We start from the raw sequence: 16035 nt of genomic DNA, 5'->3' as shown, positions 1-16035 counted from the left end.
TTGCCAAGAGAAATAATGGAAGCACAAAGAATAGAGCATCTGAAGAACAAGTGTGTAAGTCGTCCTTCTATTGTGTTGTCGACCAAAAAGCTCCAATTTGTATCTTAAGGATAGCAGTGAGGGAGAGGGATGACTTGTAAGGGCTTCCTATTTTCGTTTTTTCTCCGTTTCTTTCTTTTTTTTTTTCTTTGCTTTTTTTTAGTATCTTGTGCTATTCTCCTTATCACGATCTGAAAAGTCAATCTAGACGTTGAAGAGAAGAAGGAAATAGTCGAATACACGAGTTGTAAGTTCAGTGCGTGTGCTTGTTTTCATGAGTATCTGGTGTGCGAATGTTTCTCTGTGCTGTCACCATAGAATATGGTTCATCAACTCGCCCAAGCATCCATTCTATAATTTCTGCAATATTAAAATGTCTCTGAAAGTGCGAACACCTACAGGGTGTACTCACGCAAGTCTTGCAAGTGTTGACTTTGTAGGTACAGTGCCCTGGTTGTGTCCATATGCGATATATGACCAAATACCACAAAGACTAACACTTCAAACTTCTCCGAAAACCAATGGGCGTGGTGGCGAGCGGCAAAAGTGGTGCTCTTCACTACTCTCGCCGTTTCTTCGCGTTTGTGTGTTGCTACTAACAAGTGCACCAATGGGAAGGCTCAGCCATTATTGGGAACACTAAATAAACAAATACAAAATACAGATACAACACACAGAAATACTGGATGCAAGTAATGACGCACTTCTGTTGGGGTTCTGTGGATATTTATACCGCGTGTAGTTGGTGAGCCATTTGAAAGTTGCGACGAGTTGCTCGCTGTAGATGAGCAATTTAGCCAGTGCAGTATGACTGCTAGCCTGGAATCTTCAACCTGCACCACGCAGTAGTGATACACGACCGCATGCCGGTACGATGCTTATCTTGATCGAAATGGGCAGGGGTGGAGATTGAACCCAGGATCCCTGGGTTATGCAGCGAAAGCTTTTGTTCCACGTGCTCCAAGTTGATGTCCGCTAGCCCAGTCGGCCACTGATCCCCAACGCAAGGCAATGCAACGCACTTCTGTTGTAAACTCAGCATTCCGCTTACGAATGAAATGCGCAATTTCCCTAAAGGCTTTCATTCCACGTGAGGGGCAACAGAATTCCTAAAGGCCAGCCCATAAATACAGTCTGTGTTAAAAGCAATCCTAGCAGCAATAAGTTGCTATTATATTGCTCGATATATAGAGCACCTTACCATGAACAGCCTTGGCAGTCTTCCACCAAGCCAGGACTTCAGCAGGGAAGACTGTCATTTTGTGTCGTCTCAGGTCACTCACATCAGGATGGCGAAAGTGAATGCAGACGTCTAATTGGGAAAGGCTGCAGCAAGTATAAGGATGAGAACACAGATTAGAATATATGATAAAAAATATCATGGACCAACTTGAAAAAGGTCCACAAAAAGACAAGGACAAAAGGACAGGAACGCGTAGGACGCAGACTGGTGCACATTCGCAACTCGATCTATGAATACAAAAGAAAATAAGTAAGAAGATGAGAGAAATCAGAAAGGCTGTACTCGCAGAATGTGAGCTTCAGGGACCGAGGCGTGAGGCAAGGATGTCAGGTAGATTGTTTTACAGACACTCTTGAATTAGCAACAACTTTTCCATGAAGTAAAGTGGTGAGTTCATTCTGATTGAACATCTTGAAATATAGCATACAAAAAACAAGGAATAAAGGAGAGGGATACATACACCACATACGAGCGCAGACTCGCAACACACATAAATTAGAGAGAAAAAAAAGAATGCGTTGGGAGCTTTAGCAAAAGTTCAAACAGGTCCAAGTGGGCCCTGCTAATTCACCCATATGCATAATACTGCAAAAACAATTTCCTCGGCAGCTCAGGTAACAGACGGATGTGCGGACAAATTGGTCGCCCATACTACGATAAAAACCTAAAATAATTCTCTTCTATGTTTTTATAGTATCTGCTAATTATTCACGTTTTTCCTAAGGATGTGAACAGTGCAAGGTAGGTGACAATCCATCGTAGATTTTAGAGAAAAATTGAGCTCTCTTTATGTACTACACTGTTAGCAAAAATAACACGCCCAGACGTGTAAACCGTTGTCCCATAGCGGACACGTCGAAACGTGTTCGTTTTACACGATGCCATCTGTGTTTTTCCTCTACACATGAGGTGCTGTGTAAACTTAACACGATACACCGTGTTTTTCTTCCGCTAAGCACGGTTCAGCGTGTTGGCTGAGCGTGCTCATAAAACATGGCGGCCAGCATCCGAGAACAGGCGAGGGACGAGCCCAGCAAGCCGCGCGCCTTTCGGCTGAATTGAAAGCACACAGGACGGCGTTTGTTCTCCTTCGATGTCTTTTATACACACTAAACAGTCTCCAAGCGGCGGACGTAGCTACGCGCAAAAATACGTACGTGCGTCGTCGGCGGTCGGCGGCGTCGGCAGCTACGGTAGCTACGATCGAGCCGCTAGACAGAAAAGCGAACTTAAATGGACAAATAACTCGAGCAAACTATTTGAAATCGGGCGGTAACTTCCGCCACCTAGCGGGATTTCTAGCAGTCTATAAAAAAAGTTTGTTAATATGCTACGAGCCTACGACCGATCACAAGTAGACACAACCCCTACATACATCACGCACAGCACCAATACCACGCATTACACATCACCGACATATACACAAACACAACACCCGACACTGCGCCCGACACTTCCTACTTAACATGCTTTTCTCTCCGCGGCGTATATAAGCTTGGCATGAGCGGGTGAGCTATTTAGTCGCTGACCGTTACAGATTTATAGAAGAAGACACAAAACACGGCGCAATGGACAGCCGTACGTCAGAACTCTTTGCATTTAAAAAGTATGGAGGCAAAATCTATAATGTTAGTCCGTTGCGAAAGATAACGATGTATTGACAATAAATCCTAAACCGGTCATGAAGAAATTCAAATTTTTGTTATTTTTATGCTAGACCAGTGTTATGAGCAGTCCGACTAGCTTGAATCAGATTTTTTTTTAATTATTAAGATTTTATCATTATATAATTAATAATAAACGGAAATGATGCTTGCGCAAAGCATTTTTTTATATATTCTTGTGAAGGACATGTGCTCAACACTTCACTTCCGCTAGTTGCAGTACAGGAGCAGACGCCTTCACTTTTGGGTCGTGTTGATGCAGTTTGTTGTCGTCTGTCGTGTCGGTGTTGAGTGGAGCGGTGGGGCTCGGGAGTTCGTGACCGGTGTTATTCGTGATCACTGGTGTAGGGCGCTAATGCGTCTTTTTTTTTTTTTACACTGCCACGCTGTTACCATTCCGAACTTTGAATATACACGGGCCCGTACGCGTAGCTCTGCATTATGCTGAATGGTGAGCTCCTTCTCTGCTGACGTCGCTTTCCTGGTACCACTCGTGGATACTGCAAGCGTTTAAACAGTGTACACCGTCTCGCCTACATCCCCGGTGACGTATTCGACCTGTTGAAACGTTTTGCTTCCGTCATTTTAGAGTACGCAAGGCAGTTATCTCGTTGTTCTGGTTTCGGTTATAAAAGCAAGGCAAAACGCTCGTAGTTCCCGCCCTCAGTACACGTTGGACATCGTCCACACTTTGACACCGGATAACTGAATGAACGAGGATCTACATTCACTTCAGAGGTCACTCTCGCCGCTTCCTCACCGTTTAGCAGCAGGATCAGCTGGCGACAAGCCACGGATGAAAGCATTCGTGGCTTGTGAGCATCAACAGCCCAAGCGCACTCGGTGCCGACGCGGGCGATGCGGGTTTCTGTCAACGGGGAGGCCAGCACAAACCGTGACCGTTCGAGCTCTTCGTCATGGCACGGTGTTGCAGAGAGCAGAGTAAAATACAACTACACGGACCACCGAAGCAAACGCACTGCTATTGTAAATCTTGGCTTGTGATTGCGCCTTTGTAGATCATCTTATTCGTTTTACTGGAGAGACGCAAACGACAGGCATAACAAAATCGCTTGCATACTCCGCATACCTCGCAAAAGCATTTACCCAGGCACCTTACGAAAAGCGCGAAACACGGAGTCCGCACCGTCCTAAGCTTCTTCTGTTTTTTACCTGCTTTAGAGCAGTTTGTACCCGCTTTTAGATATGCCTACTGAAACTGAAACAGGGCAGTGCCATAGAAAACACACAAAGTTGGGAAAGCTTGCTCGCTCTCTCCAATTTCTCAACTCTCAAGTGATTGTACCATAGTAAATGCACCAGCGCCTTTCCAAAACAAAGAAAAAGCACTATGTTCACCACGCAAAAAATGGTCTCAGTTCATGCATCTGTGGGCAGGTAGAAAATCTTGCCCCAATTTATTCACACCGCATGATGAGCGCAACAAACTCGCACGAGATTTAAAGGAAAATATCAGTGGTGACTTAAGTTTCCACGAAATTCTGTTACCGGTCGTTTGCAGGACCGAGTCATCTACTCGAGCTGTGTGCGTCGCTGTGCAAACGCAGTCCAACACGAAGCATAAAAACGGCAGATCTAGGACAACAATTCGGAGTCCATTGTTCAATTTAAACGACGTAATTTTGTTGAAAACGCCCACAGCTTTTTACTCACGGTATGCGTCGGTATACTTCCACATTTTGAAACAGAACGAGGGAAGATTTACTTTTAAAAACGCTCGCTGCGTCCTCCCGGACCAGCTGGACCGGATCAGCTGATTACGACGGACTAAACCCACAGCAACCAATTCGCGCTCCGTGTTAGTGTGGCTTTCTACCTCCAAGCACCGCACCACACACCACGGACACTTCAGCTCTTTGTCGCATCGCCGCGTTGCACCAAACAGAACGAGATCGCCGAAGTAAACGCAGCGCTGTCGTGACCCTTGGCTTGTGGTTGCGCACTCGTGGACCCGGTGACACCCTTCGCTTTCCAAGCACACACGACGATTGCGAATGATGCTTTCCGTCGTCCGGGAACATCAAAGGGGCACGTCTCCGGTCACGTCTTCGCTACATGTGCTCGCAAGCCGAGCACCTTCCAACCTTCTTGCCCAACCAAAAGAATACCGGCGCCATGTTAAACGTGCGTTGTTGCCAGATTTTCTCCGACCAAATAAAAAACAACGAAAGCAAACCGGTTCTAGCTTCCAGCTTACATCGGCGTTACGCCGTGGCCAAATTTTCTCTGTCAGCTCTAACTTAAAGATGACCTACAGATGCAGCAACACTGGACACCACGGAGCGCCGTAAATTCTGAGGAGGATGCATGGGAAGCGGCGGCACTATGCACCTTCGCTTGCAGTTGGAAGGGTTGAAGCCAAAACGAAACCAACTGCAATGTCGCGTGTTCAGATCAAGGGCACGCTTTTTATAGCCATTGTAACTGTTTAGAACGAGTAATTATACGCCTAACTTTATTTTTGGTGTGTGAGAAACAATTATCAAGACCCCTAATATAAATACAAACAAGGGCGACATAAGGGAAGCCGCATTGCCATTGTCGACCACAAACAATGGCAGCCAGCACGCACGGTAAGCGCGGGGTTCGCCCCGTCTCGCGACATGGCGTAATTGCTTTTGGTGCTTATCTGTCTCCGAGACATGTTCCTTTCCGCGGAATTTGACTCCACTGTCCTTTCTAGGTGTATCCCCAAGCGTTCCGGTGCATCGGTAGCCGGCAATGCTGCGGTCGTCGCCGGCGGTGGTGCGTGTTTTCGAGGTCGGCTACACGGTTATGCGTGTATGACCGAACGAAAACACGTTTTTTACAACCTCGCATGATTTTTGAACGAATTATCCGTTACTCAACGTGTAAATTTATGGTAATTTGTGTAAATAGCGTGTTTTTCACCCCAAATATTCACCAAATACACGGGACTTGCTAACAGTGTAGCCATCCATTTGTTACCTTCACTGACATAAAAATTGTTTTTTTCTTCTTTTTTTTTAAACGGCTCTTGCTAACAGTTAAATCAGCGCGTTCCACTTGGGCCTGTGCTCGATCCCTACCACATTTTTATTTCTCCCTTCTCTGATTTATGCGAGTTCAGTTTGCGCTCGCATGAGGTCCAAGTGTCACTCTCCTTGTCTCCTTGATTTTTTGCGAACTCTTTTTCAAGATGTTCAATTAGTACCAGCTTCCACCTTACTACAATAACGCAACAACTAAAACAATTAAAACTTACACCATTCGCTAAAGTCAGTACCAAACGAAAAATCAGGGATAGGGTGAGGTATGTCTAACACTATATACTTACACTCAATAAAAATATAGGTACCAAAAACTGGCGGGACACTACATTAATTCAGGACATGCTTGTAAATTTCCCTAGAAGCTTGTAATTAATACTTGATAGCCTCTAAAAAAACAGCAGTATGAAACGAGTAAATGCTTCAATTACATTTAAAGCAGCCTGAATGTTTCTGGAGGTGTGCAATTCGTTGCACGTGCGTTGGATCATACAAAACACGTGTACAGCAAATGATATTTAGAGCTTGACATTTCGCGAGGTATAAGTGCCGGCGTCAAAACTTATTTCGCGGGCACATATTTTTGCGATCGAAAGTGGTATGCTATGCATTAATAACCATGGGGTAAATTCATTGCGGCACCAATTTTTGGCAATCCTTTTCTGCTTACGAATCGCGAAAATGAAATCGTTTGGAGACGACTGGGCGGTGGAAGCTACGGGCTTGCTCGGTCAATCAATCGCCGCTTTTTGTCGGGTCCAGCTCTCCGCACGCAATGGCGTCGGCGATGGAGGGGCACCGCACCGCGCGCTTCCAGACATTCTAGTTTACCAGTAAACAATACGGCAGAGGAAGGCAATGAACCCCCCCCCCCCCCCCCGCCTCCTCTTCCACCCTTGACCCCCACCCCCCCACCCTCCGCCTCCCAAAGTTGAGCGAGTACAGTCTCTGCATCGGGGAAAAAAAAAAAAAGAAAAACAGCCTCGCGTAACACCATTCGCGCGCAATTAATAATACTGGTAAAAGCAAGCGATCAACAGACAATAACAAGCCTCCTGAACGCAGGAAATAAGCTAGCTCTAACGAACAAAAACAAACTTAGTTCGGATCCCGTGCCATGATCTTGGCTGTTGAGCTGATTTGACGTAGTTCCACGTCTCACAGTCGCTTCCGTCTTCTTCGGACACGTTTGAAACTATAAGGCCTACTCCACGCATCACGACTAATCGGGAAATTTAACCGTTAGCCGGTCGTGAACGCAGGCATTCAAACTGTTCAAACCACTGATCTCAATGACAATTGCTGGATCGCGTTTGCCCGCTCTGCGAATGCGGTCACTGGCGGCCATCTTTAGGTAGAGTTATATTACCTCTACCCAAGGTACAGCTCCTGCAGCCACTGTAATCCATCCATGGCAGACAGCGTTTTGGCAGGTGTGGTGGCAGGCTGCCGTCAAAATAGGGTGGATGATATTCCGTGCTTGATTGAAATTGTTTGACGAAACATGTTTTTGAAACCCGGCGTGAACGGTAGCGCGATCTTTGAGGACCCGGTGAAAGTTTCACGAAATCGCAGCACTGGGGGAAAAGCAGCACAGCTCGCATCGAAAGTCGCATCTAAATTAGCATTAAAAGCAAACACCGGTACGGAATCTGCTTTCGATGCGAGCTGCGCTGTTTTCCCCCGGTGCTCCGCTTTCGTACAACTTTCTCGGGGTCCTCAAAGATGAGGCTACCGTTCACGCCGGGTTTCAAGAATCTGCGTCGTCGAACAACTTGAATCAAGCAAGAAATATCTCCCACGGTACAGTGTACTAGATCCACGGCTATTTTATGGCGCCCGGCCGCCATTGCGCTGTCCGCCATATTACTAAGATGGCTAGAGATGATATAACTCTACCTAACGATGGCCGCCAGTGACCGCATTTCGGTCCATAGGCGGAGCTGGTCAAACGCGATCCAGGAAATAGACATAGAGATCAGTGGTTCAAATACAGTGTACTAGAATACTTGGGTAGTGTTGGGAGCGAAAGGGCTCGCCTGAAGCGCGTGGTATTGATCGCGACAGGTGTCGCGTCCGGCGGCTTATCCGGAAGGTGTGCGCGTGCGCGGCTGCACGCGCGAAAATTTGAATCTTTGGTGCCGCTTTGGTGGAGTGCACGTAGGATTTTTGAAACAGCTACGACCTGCCCGCGGTCGTACCGCGGCATCAATTACGCTGCGGCACGATCGTTAGCAACATGATGCTTCAATGTATTGGACGGTACAAGCTACATTACCCTTCCTTTACATAAAAACAATTGCGACTTTAAAGAAGCGGTTTCGGTTTGTCGGATGGTGAGCATCTTAAATGAAATGCCCATTTCCTTGGTCGCAAATGCCGAACATTAGATATTTGAAAGGGATATCTAAAACTCGGAAGCGGTTTTTTTTTTTCTATCTTATTTTATAACGGAACGAAACGGCACATACTAAAGTTCAAGATTGTTTTAGTATGTTTTTAATACCCCAGGTTAACTTCTCTGTCTTCTTTTCTGCCCGTCTTCTTTTTCTTGACCTTAATCAGCTCGCTTCACTTGTCACTCATTCTTGTGTCCATTTATGCGACGAACCACCCAAGCGACGGTCGCAAAGGGGTGAGAATCTTCTATTTCTTCGTGGCTGCCACGACCATCCGAGAATCACCCGACGCTCACTTGTAAGAAATGGCTTATAAGCCGTGACAATTTTTATCACGCGTTTAAACATTTAACTTAAGTCCAAAAACTGAGACAATGTGGGCTGAACAAGTAATGCTTTATAAGATTCAAAGAAAACAAGAAACTATTTCACATCATTTTGAGCAGAAAACATGAGCACACGTAGATCAGGCAAGGAAAAAGTTGTAATAGTTTAGCACGGCATTGAAATAATGGCTACAATGTGCAGCGCATACATGGTTACAATATGCAGCGCATTATCCTCTTGAGGGTAAACCATCTGAAACCTACACGCTCACAACAATACATTTAACCGACAGCTGCTTTCTGACAACCAGGTAAGTCTCGCCTGAGCTGGGTATTCGAAGGGAAACACTCATGGTTCCACAGTGGGCGTATCTGGTTCACGCAGACATTCAGTCAGGGTGTTTTTGTTTTATTCTTTACAGAAATTTACATATTTTACAAAAAAAGGATGTGGCAGATATGTGGATGCTGTTTTTCGTTATATCTGTAGGGTTCGGTGGACAATGAATGGGTGAATAACCGTTGCAACGTTTAATAATGAACCAAGATCTGTTAATTAATTTGTTTATTAACGGCTTAATTGGCCATGGTGCAATTGCAGTTTTAAAAGGAGTCATTATTAAAGGCAAATACAATTTCGACAATTCGCGAAAAGGCAACGAGGTTCGCAAAATTGATCGTAAAAGTTTGCCTTTCTTTGCTTGATTCAGAAACCGCGTTATGAAAATAATACGTAGAATAGTAACTTAGTCGTCTTGATGTGTGGCGCCGGCGAGTCCACCGAAGAAACCCTGTCGAGTTAGTGACGAGGGGACAGAAACAACCTGCGTCATTCTTCTACGCATCAATATCAGCACAACCTCATTCGCGCTTTCAGCGCGCGGTTTTTTTAATTAAGTGAAGAAAGGCAAAATTTTAGCGATGAATATCTCAGGACAGAACGAGCGGGTTGGTAGAGATAATTAAGCTTGAGGAAGAAACGAAAATGGACGGACAAACACAACAAAAACGAACGCCTTGTTACTTTCGCTCAAAGCTCGTTGTTTGTTCGCGAACTTTTTAAATTAAGTTGGCCTTTAATGATGGCTCCCTTTAAGGCTGCAATTGCAACATGGCCCATCAAACATTTCATTAACCCTTTGCCTACCGCAAAAATTAAAAAAAAATTGAAAATACTGGTTTTTTTTACGTGCCCTATACTCTGTTTCACCTTGTGTTGTGCCCCAGGAAAGGCTACAAGCGCAAGCTCCTTGCTCTAGGGCACATCTCGGCGGCACGAGCTCCCGTGCACGAAGGGCAGCTGCCAACGCTATGAGCTCGCGCTCCTAGCTTTCGCTACATGCACCGCTCAAAGAGAAAAAAGAACGAAAGAAAAAAAAAAGGCGGGCTGCGCGAGCCGGATAACTCGACTACATCGCCGCCACGAACTGTCAATACACGCGTCCTCTCGAGCTCCCGTTGCCGAGCCGCTCCGGTCCCAACACTACCCAAGTATTCTAGTACACTGTAGTTCAAACGCACACGGCCGACACGCCCGGCAAACCGTGCGAAACATAGGCTGTTGATTTGATGAGATTGTTTTCGTATCTTCAAAATGTTTCAAATTAAAGGATAAGCAAACCGCATTATGAAACTTATAAAAGACACAGTAATAATAAAGTATTGCGCCCGTCAATATTGCCGTAATATTATGAACAAGTCTTGAACACTTAGCAAAATATAAATACGAAACTAAGTGTACAATGTTTTGAAGCGAATTTAGAAAACATGTATACTTCTAGAAAACAAACCAGGTCAACCCTGCGTCTGTAGCGTAGTTTGTTAACGCTCTGTCATACTGAGCGTCCGGTCTTTAGTTCGAATCTCGGTGGGCACTCTTTTTATGTCATGTTTTTGTATTAGTTTTTATTATTTTAAATTTTTTTTTACTTTTAGTTTTTAATAATTTCAATATTCTTATCTCGCCTTTTTGTAGTAGTTTTTATTATTTTAATTTTTTTTCTCGCCTTTTTGTATTAATTTTTATTCTTTTAAATATTTTTTCTCACCTTTTTGTATTAGTTTTTATTCTTTTAAATATTTTTCTCACCTTTTTGTATTAGTTTTTAATATTTTAGATCTTTTCGCCACGTTTTTGTATTAGTATTTATGATTTTAAATATTTTCTATGTTTTTGCAGTTGTTGGCACCGTTCTTTGGGGTAATAATCACGTAGAAGGTGAAAAATAAAAAGAGCGAGCCACCGTAGGCAAACAGCACAAGTCCTTTCAAAGAAGAAACCAATGCAATAATAATGAGCATATTGCAAGCAAAATGGGATGATGTGTAAGTGGTAAAACTGCCACAGTAATGCAGCCGAAGTTTTTTCTGAGAGCGGCCATCTTCACCCGCTATTGAATAAAAAATACCGCCATTTTAAGGCAGTAATTTAGCTGAGCTCATAGCGCGCTACGTATTATGCACATCCCTTAATACTCTGACTTCCGGAAAGTAGTATTTAATTTGTTCTGGTAGATCAGTGCTATCCCCCGTGTGCCGCCTCGTTTTACTTATACAGACTGCGCTCCGCAGTTTTACTTTTTTATTAGGCCTAGACACGTTTTTATTCCTGAGATTGAAGTACAGCACGGATAATTATACTAGCTTTCAGAAATGGTATCGTTCGGCATTGTAACAATTATTTTTCGTAGAGTCAATGGGTCACGTTCACAAACCCGGCAGTGTGCGCATCCACAACGCAGTGGGGTTTCTCGCTTTTTTGCGTTAAAAAAAGTTTTTATACTCGCGTTTCTCTGGTACGGTATGTCGTATAACTTAAGCTATCAAAGAGACAGATATCGCTTGGCTATGGGAACATTTGAAATATCTCTGTTAGATAACCGTAACTACCACAGAAAACAGTTCATTTCTGCCTGATATAGCATATTTCCACGCTCAATTTCGTAGCGTCAACACATCTCTTACTTTTCTAGTCTCTCGAAAGTAATGTTTATTATTGTTTTTGTAACTGAAAGCGCGTACTCAATAATGCCAGGTTTTTTTTTTTCCACTTTTTGCTTCGTTATACCGTTTTTATTTTTTATCAGAGCCAAACACAAGTTTATACCACCGGACCTTACGTATAGTACATCAAATTAAACTAGCTTCCTGAAAAAAGTAATGCTCGGCGTTGTGAAATTTATTTTTGGTGGCGTAGGCGGTCATATTCTCAAATCCTGGCGAGCAAATTTTCTTCACCGCATTGTTTTTTCTTACGTTTTCCCGATAAAACACGTCAGACTTGCCATGCTGGGATAAAATACCCTAGTGTCGGCCGTCATTTAGGAAGGATTGATCAACACAGACATTTCCACTCGCTATTCATGAATTGCCGCAGTTCGTCAGAATCTCAATGACTTGACCGCATAGTGAAAAGGCAAAAAAATAAAACGATGCCGGTCGGTAAACGGATCTTCCATGACGGGGCTCGCCAGTTTGAACAGCAAAGCGCCGATGCCGGCCAGACATTGAACTTCCATGTAAATACTGGCCATCAAAGGATATTTTAGCTTTCACTTCCCAAAATACTCTTAATTTTTGTGATTGTTTTCTGTTCAGTTAAATTCTGGATCCCGTTAATATGAAACATATATACTTAACGCCAATGTCAAACCTCTCACATTTTTTTTTTCTTTCTGTGTTGTCTCAAAATTGTCACTAGCGACACGTTTCAGACAAAATGAATACCAGGTTTTTTTTCCGCCAGCTCTGCATGTCGATCAATTTACCTGGCTTCTTCATACTGGGTACTGCATGTCAGGAATATCGGTGGTTTGATGGAACCGAATTGGATGGACATATGAGAATTCTAACTTATTAGTTATTTACACTGAAGGCGACACATACTGATACATGTAGCGATGTAGGAGTGTGACAGATTTAGAAATAGAGACGTTTTTATTATAAGCACGACCACTGATTCCAACTAAGTATCCTTAATCCTAAAGTTAGATTGAACGGAAATGTATTACCAGATGCACCACTCGCTGAAAGTAACTCTGTCAAATTGCCACGATATTTAATGATCTCGCCTCCAGGTCATCCCTGAGAAAAACTTTTTTTTTTTTTTATTTTTCGGCTAATATTGGTTAAAACCGGTTACCGGTAAATACTGTACGGTCACGGTTACGGTTATGGCTATAGTTATTTTTTAATCTCTAATAACAATTTTGTTCCAATTATGGTTACTGAAAATTTTCGTTCCTAAATGGTTTTCAGTTTCGGTTACGGTTACGGTTCGAGTCTCTGCTTTGCGTACCTATATTGATGAAAGCCCTTGAAATTGCCTGCATGTGCACCATAATAGAATGTTGAACATGCAGGCATAAAGAAGGAGACCGCAGGAAAGCTCTCAAAGATACTGACATGACACTTTCCGATTGTGTGTACATCTAACTGTGGCATCAAATTAGTTCTTGTTTTTGTTTGTTGTTATGTGGAGAAAATTATGTGAAAAAGGTTATTTGACAGTTATCAAGCAATTTTTTAAGAAAAATAATAAAAAAACAAAAAAAAACGTAGTTTAAGAATAATATTGAACAAGTATTACAGAGTGCATAGAAAAAGCTAGATGGAATTAGATGGCGATGACTTGCGCAAAAATCGCCTTGATGTCACCTTTTTGGCGCTGCGTATCAGCTCGCTGCCTTCTGCAGTCTGAGCTCTGATCGACGCAGCCCGTACGATATCGGGATGGATTGTTTGCAACTTGATGTTTCAACCATACGCATGAAAGTCTTCGGCTTCAGGCGGCTGATCCGATTTTCTTTTGAACAAGGTATGGCAAAGTATGGTTTGTGCAAAGCGGATATTTTCAGTCTAAACTTTGTCCAATTTGCCTTTTAACCGAATTTGGCAAGAAATGGTTTGTTCGAACCGCCTATTTTGTGTCTAGAACTCCTTCAATTGTACTTTTAACGGGATTCCAAAAAATCACAGTTTGTGCGAACCGATTAGGAAAATCACGGTTTGTGTGAATCGGAATTTGTCTGTCTGGTATTCCTCCAATTTGACTTTGAAGCGGATTAGGAAAATGACGGTTTGTGCGAACCGGAATCTGTCTCTCCGGAATTCCTCCAATTTGACTTTGAACCGATTAGGAAAATCACGGTTTGAGTGAACCGGGATTTGCCTGTCCACAATTCCTCCAATTTAACTTTGAACCGGATTAGGAAAATCACGGTATGAGCGAACCGGAATTTGCCTCTCCAGAATTCCTCCCATTTGAGTCTGAACCGGATTTGAAAATTCACGGTTTGTGCGAACCGGAAGCCGCCTTTCCGGTGTGACTCCGGTATGGTTTTAGTCCGGATTTCACTTTCCGGAGTAATTTCAAACCGTTATTTTTGCTAGGGTTCAGTTTCATGGTTTATTTCACAACATTCTCAAAAATAAAGAGCAGTAAAGGAGTTACATATCGCTAGCATAAGCATTTGTGGCTGCTCCCTGCTTTTGAGTAAGCCAACGGCCCAAATTAATCCGCTATAGCTTGCACCGGTCATAACGTTTCAAGGAGACAATGCTTGCATTCATTTGCAACACTCTATTGGACGCCAAGTGGTTTAATTTGGGCTCGTTTAAAGACGCCGTCGAGTGATAGTTGAGCTTCTTCCCATGTTGTGTTATTTACCTCTTTAGTGAATCGGTGAACTCAATGAATAAAAACTAAAGCATAAAATAGTAGTGCATCATATTTTTAATAGAACATACGAGAAACCGGGACTGGACAAATTTACCCAAGAAAGTATTTGCTTTTACAAATACTGAGATACAAGAAAAGGAAGGCCAAACGCAAGATGCTGAGGTACATTTGTATTTTATATCTCGGGAATTTGAGAGGACACTTCCGTAGAAATGGCATAAGTCCTAGAAAAGAGAGACTGAAACACAGAAACGAAGTTCTACAAGTCCAAAATATGTCGCCAGGCACTATTCTTTATTTAACACTGAAATATATATACGTTGTGGCAAATAGTATCTGTCTACTTTCCTCCAGTGGCTATGTAGTATTTGTATTCTCCAAAATGATTCAAATAGGTCAAACAGTCAGTAACCGTCACAAGCAGTCAATAATAGCATTATCATTATAAACAGAAAAGCTAAAAATAAGGCTGGATGGACCTCTTGACGCGTTGAACCTGTTGACTCGTTGGACCTCTTGACACAAATTGGAACTTTTGACTCGTTGGACCTCTTGACTCGAATTGGACCTTGTGACTCGTTGGACCTCTTGACTCGGCTGTCACGTGGCTATTGGACCGCTTGACTCGTTGGACCTTTTGACTCGTTGGACCTCTTGACCATAAGCGCGGGGGGGGGGGGGGGGGGGGGCGGAGTGGTGCAGGCGCTAATTGTCTTTCTCCTTTATGGCTTTTGACAGACGCACAACGAGACTGACAGAATAAGCGCATGATTCATTTCTTTCAATGGAGGCGTTCTGTCTGTGTATGCGAACATGATTTTTTCCCCTTTTAGTAGTTAGTTGTTCTTGCCTTGACTCGGGTCCCAGTGGGTGCGTTGTTGTTTATGCCAACTATTTTTTTTTTAGTTTATGGTAGTTTTGCGCTGATGGGGTATCAAGGTAGACGAAAAAAAAAAGAAACTGTGCCTTGACAAAAAAAAAAAAAAAGTTGTTGTTGCGATCAAGAGCGTTTTCAAAGCCCGAAGCACCTCGCCTTCGTTCCCGTGACATGTCGCTCGCTTTCGCGTAGCACCCCTCGATTCTAAAGGCTACTGTGTTCTTCAGGGAAGACGATTTTAGGAGCCTGCAGTGTTACCACCGGTGCAGGATTGAGAGCGTAACCCACGCACTTGAAGAGAAGGGGAAACTCTCGTCTTATCTTATCACGTCGCGATTGTCCTTCAAAATCAACTGTCATTTATTTCTCGCTCGTGGCTTCCAAGTACTGCGCGCAACTAGTGAGATAGGGTATAGTCATACCTGATTAACATGATGCATATCTCTAACGCACAATAGTTTTGCGTAATCAAGGTTTCGCTGAAATCGATAACTTTCACGTACAGTTTGACGCGCAATACTTTTGACGTATTGACTCGCGAGAGATGGCCCTATCACGGCTGAGTCTGGCGATGTTCCAGAACCAATATCTAAATTCTGTTGCCCTACCTGTTACTATTTCGCGCGCATTTTGAGTCATATCAAAATGAAAGCGCATGATGAAATGAAAGTGACACTCGTCTTCCGCTCGATGGAAATTTCACGCCAGCTCGCTGTCTTTGCTGCTACCTTGAGCGCTTCCCAGCGATGCGGAGAGTTCGAAAAAAAAGCGTACG

The sequence above is a fragment of the Ixodes scapularis genome, unplaced genomic scaffold (assembly GCF_016920785.2).
Source record: "Ixodes scapularis isolate PalLabHiFi unplaced genomic scaffold, ASM1692078v2 PGA_scaffold7__128_contigs__length_106722199, whole genome shotgun sequence".
Lineage (NCBI taxonomy): Eukaryota > Metazoa > Arthropoda > Arachnida > Ixodida > Ixodidae > Ixodes > Ixodes scapularis.
Note: the sequence above shows the minus strand (reverse complement) of the source record.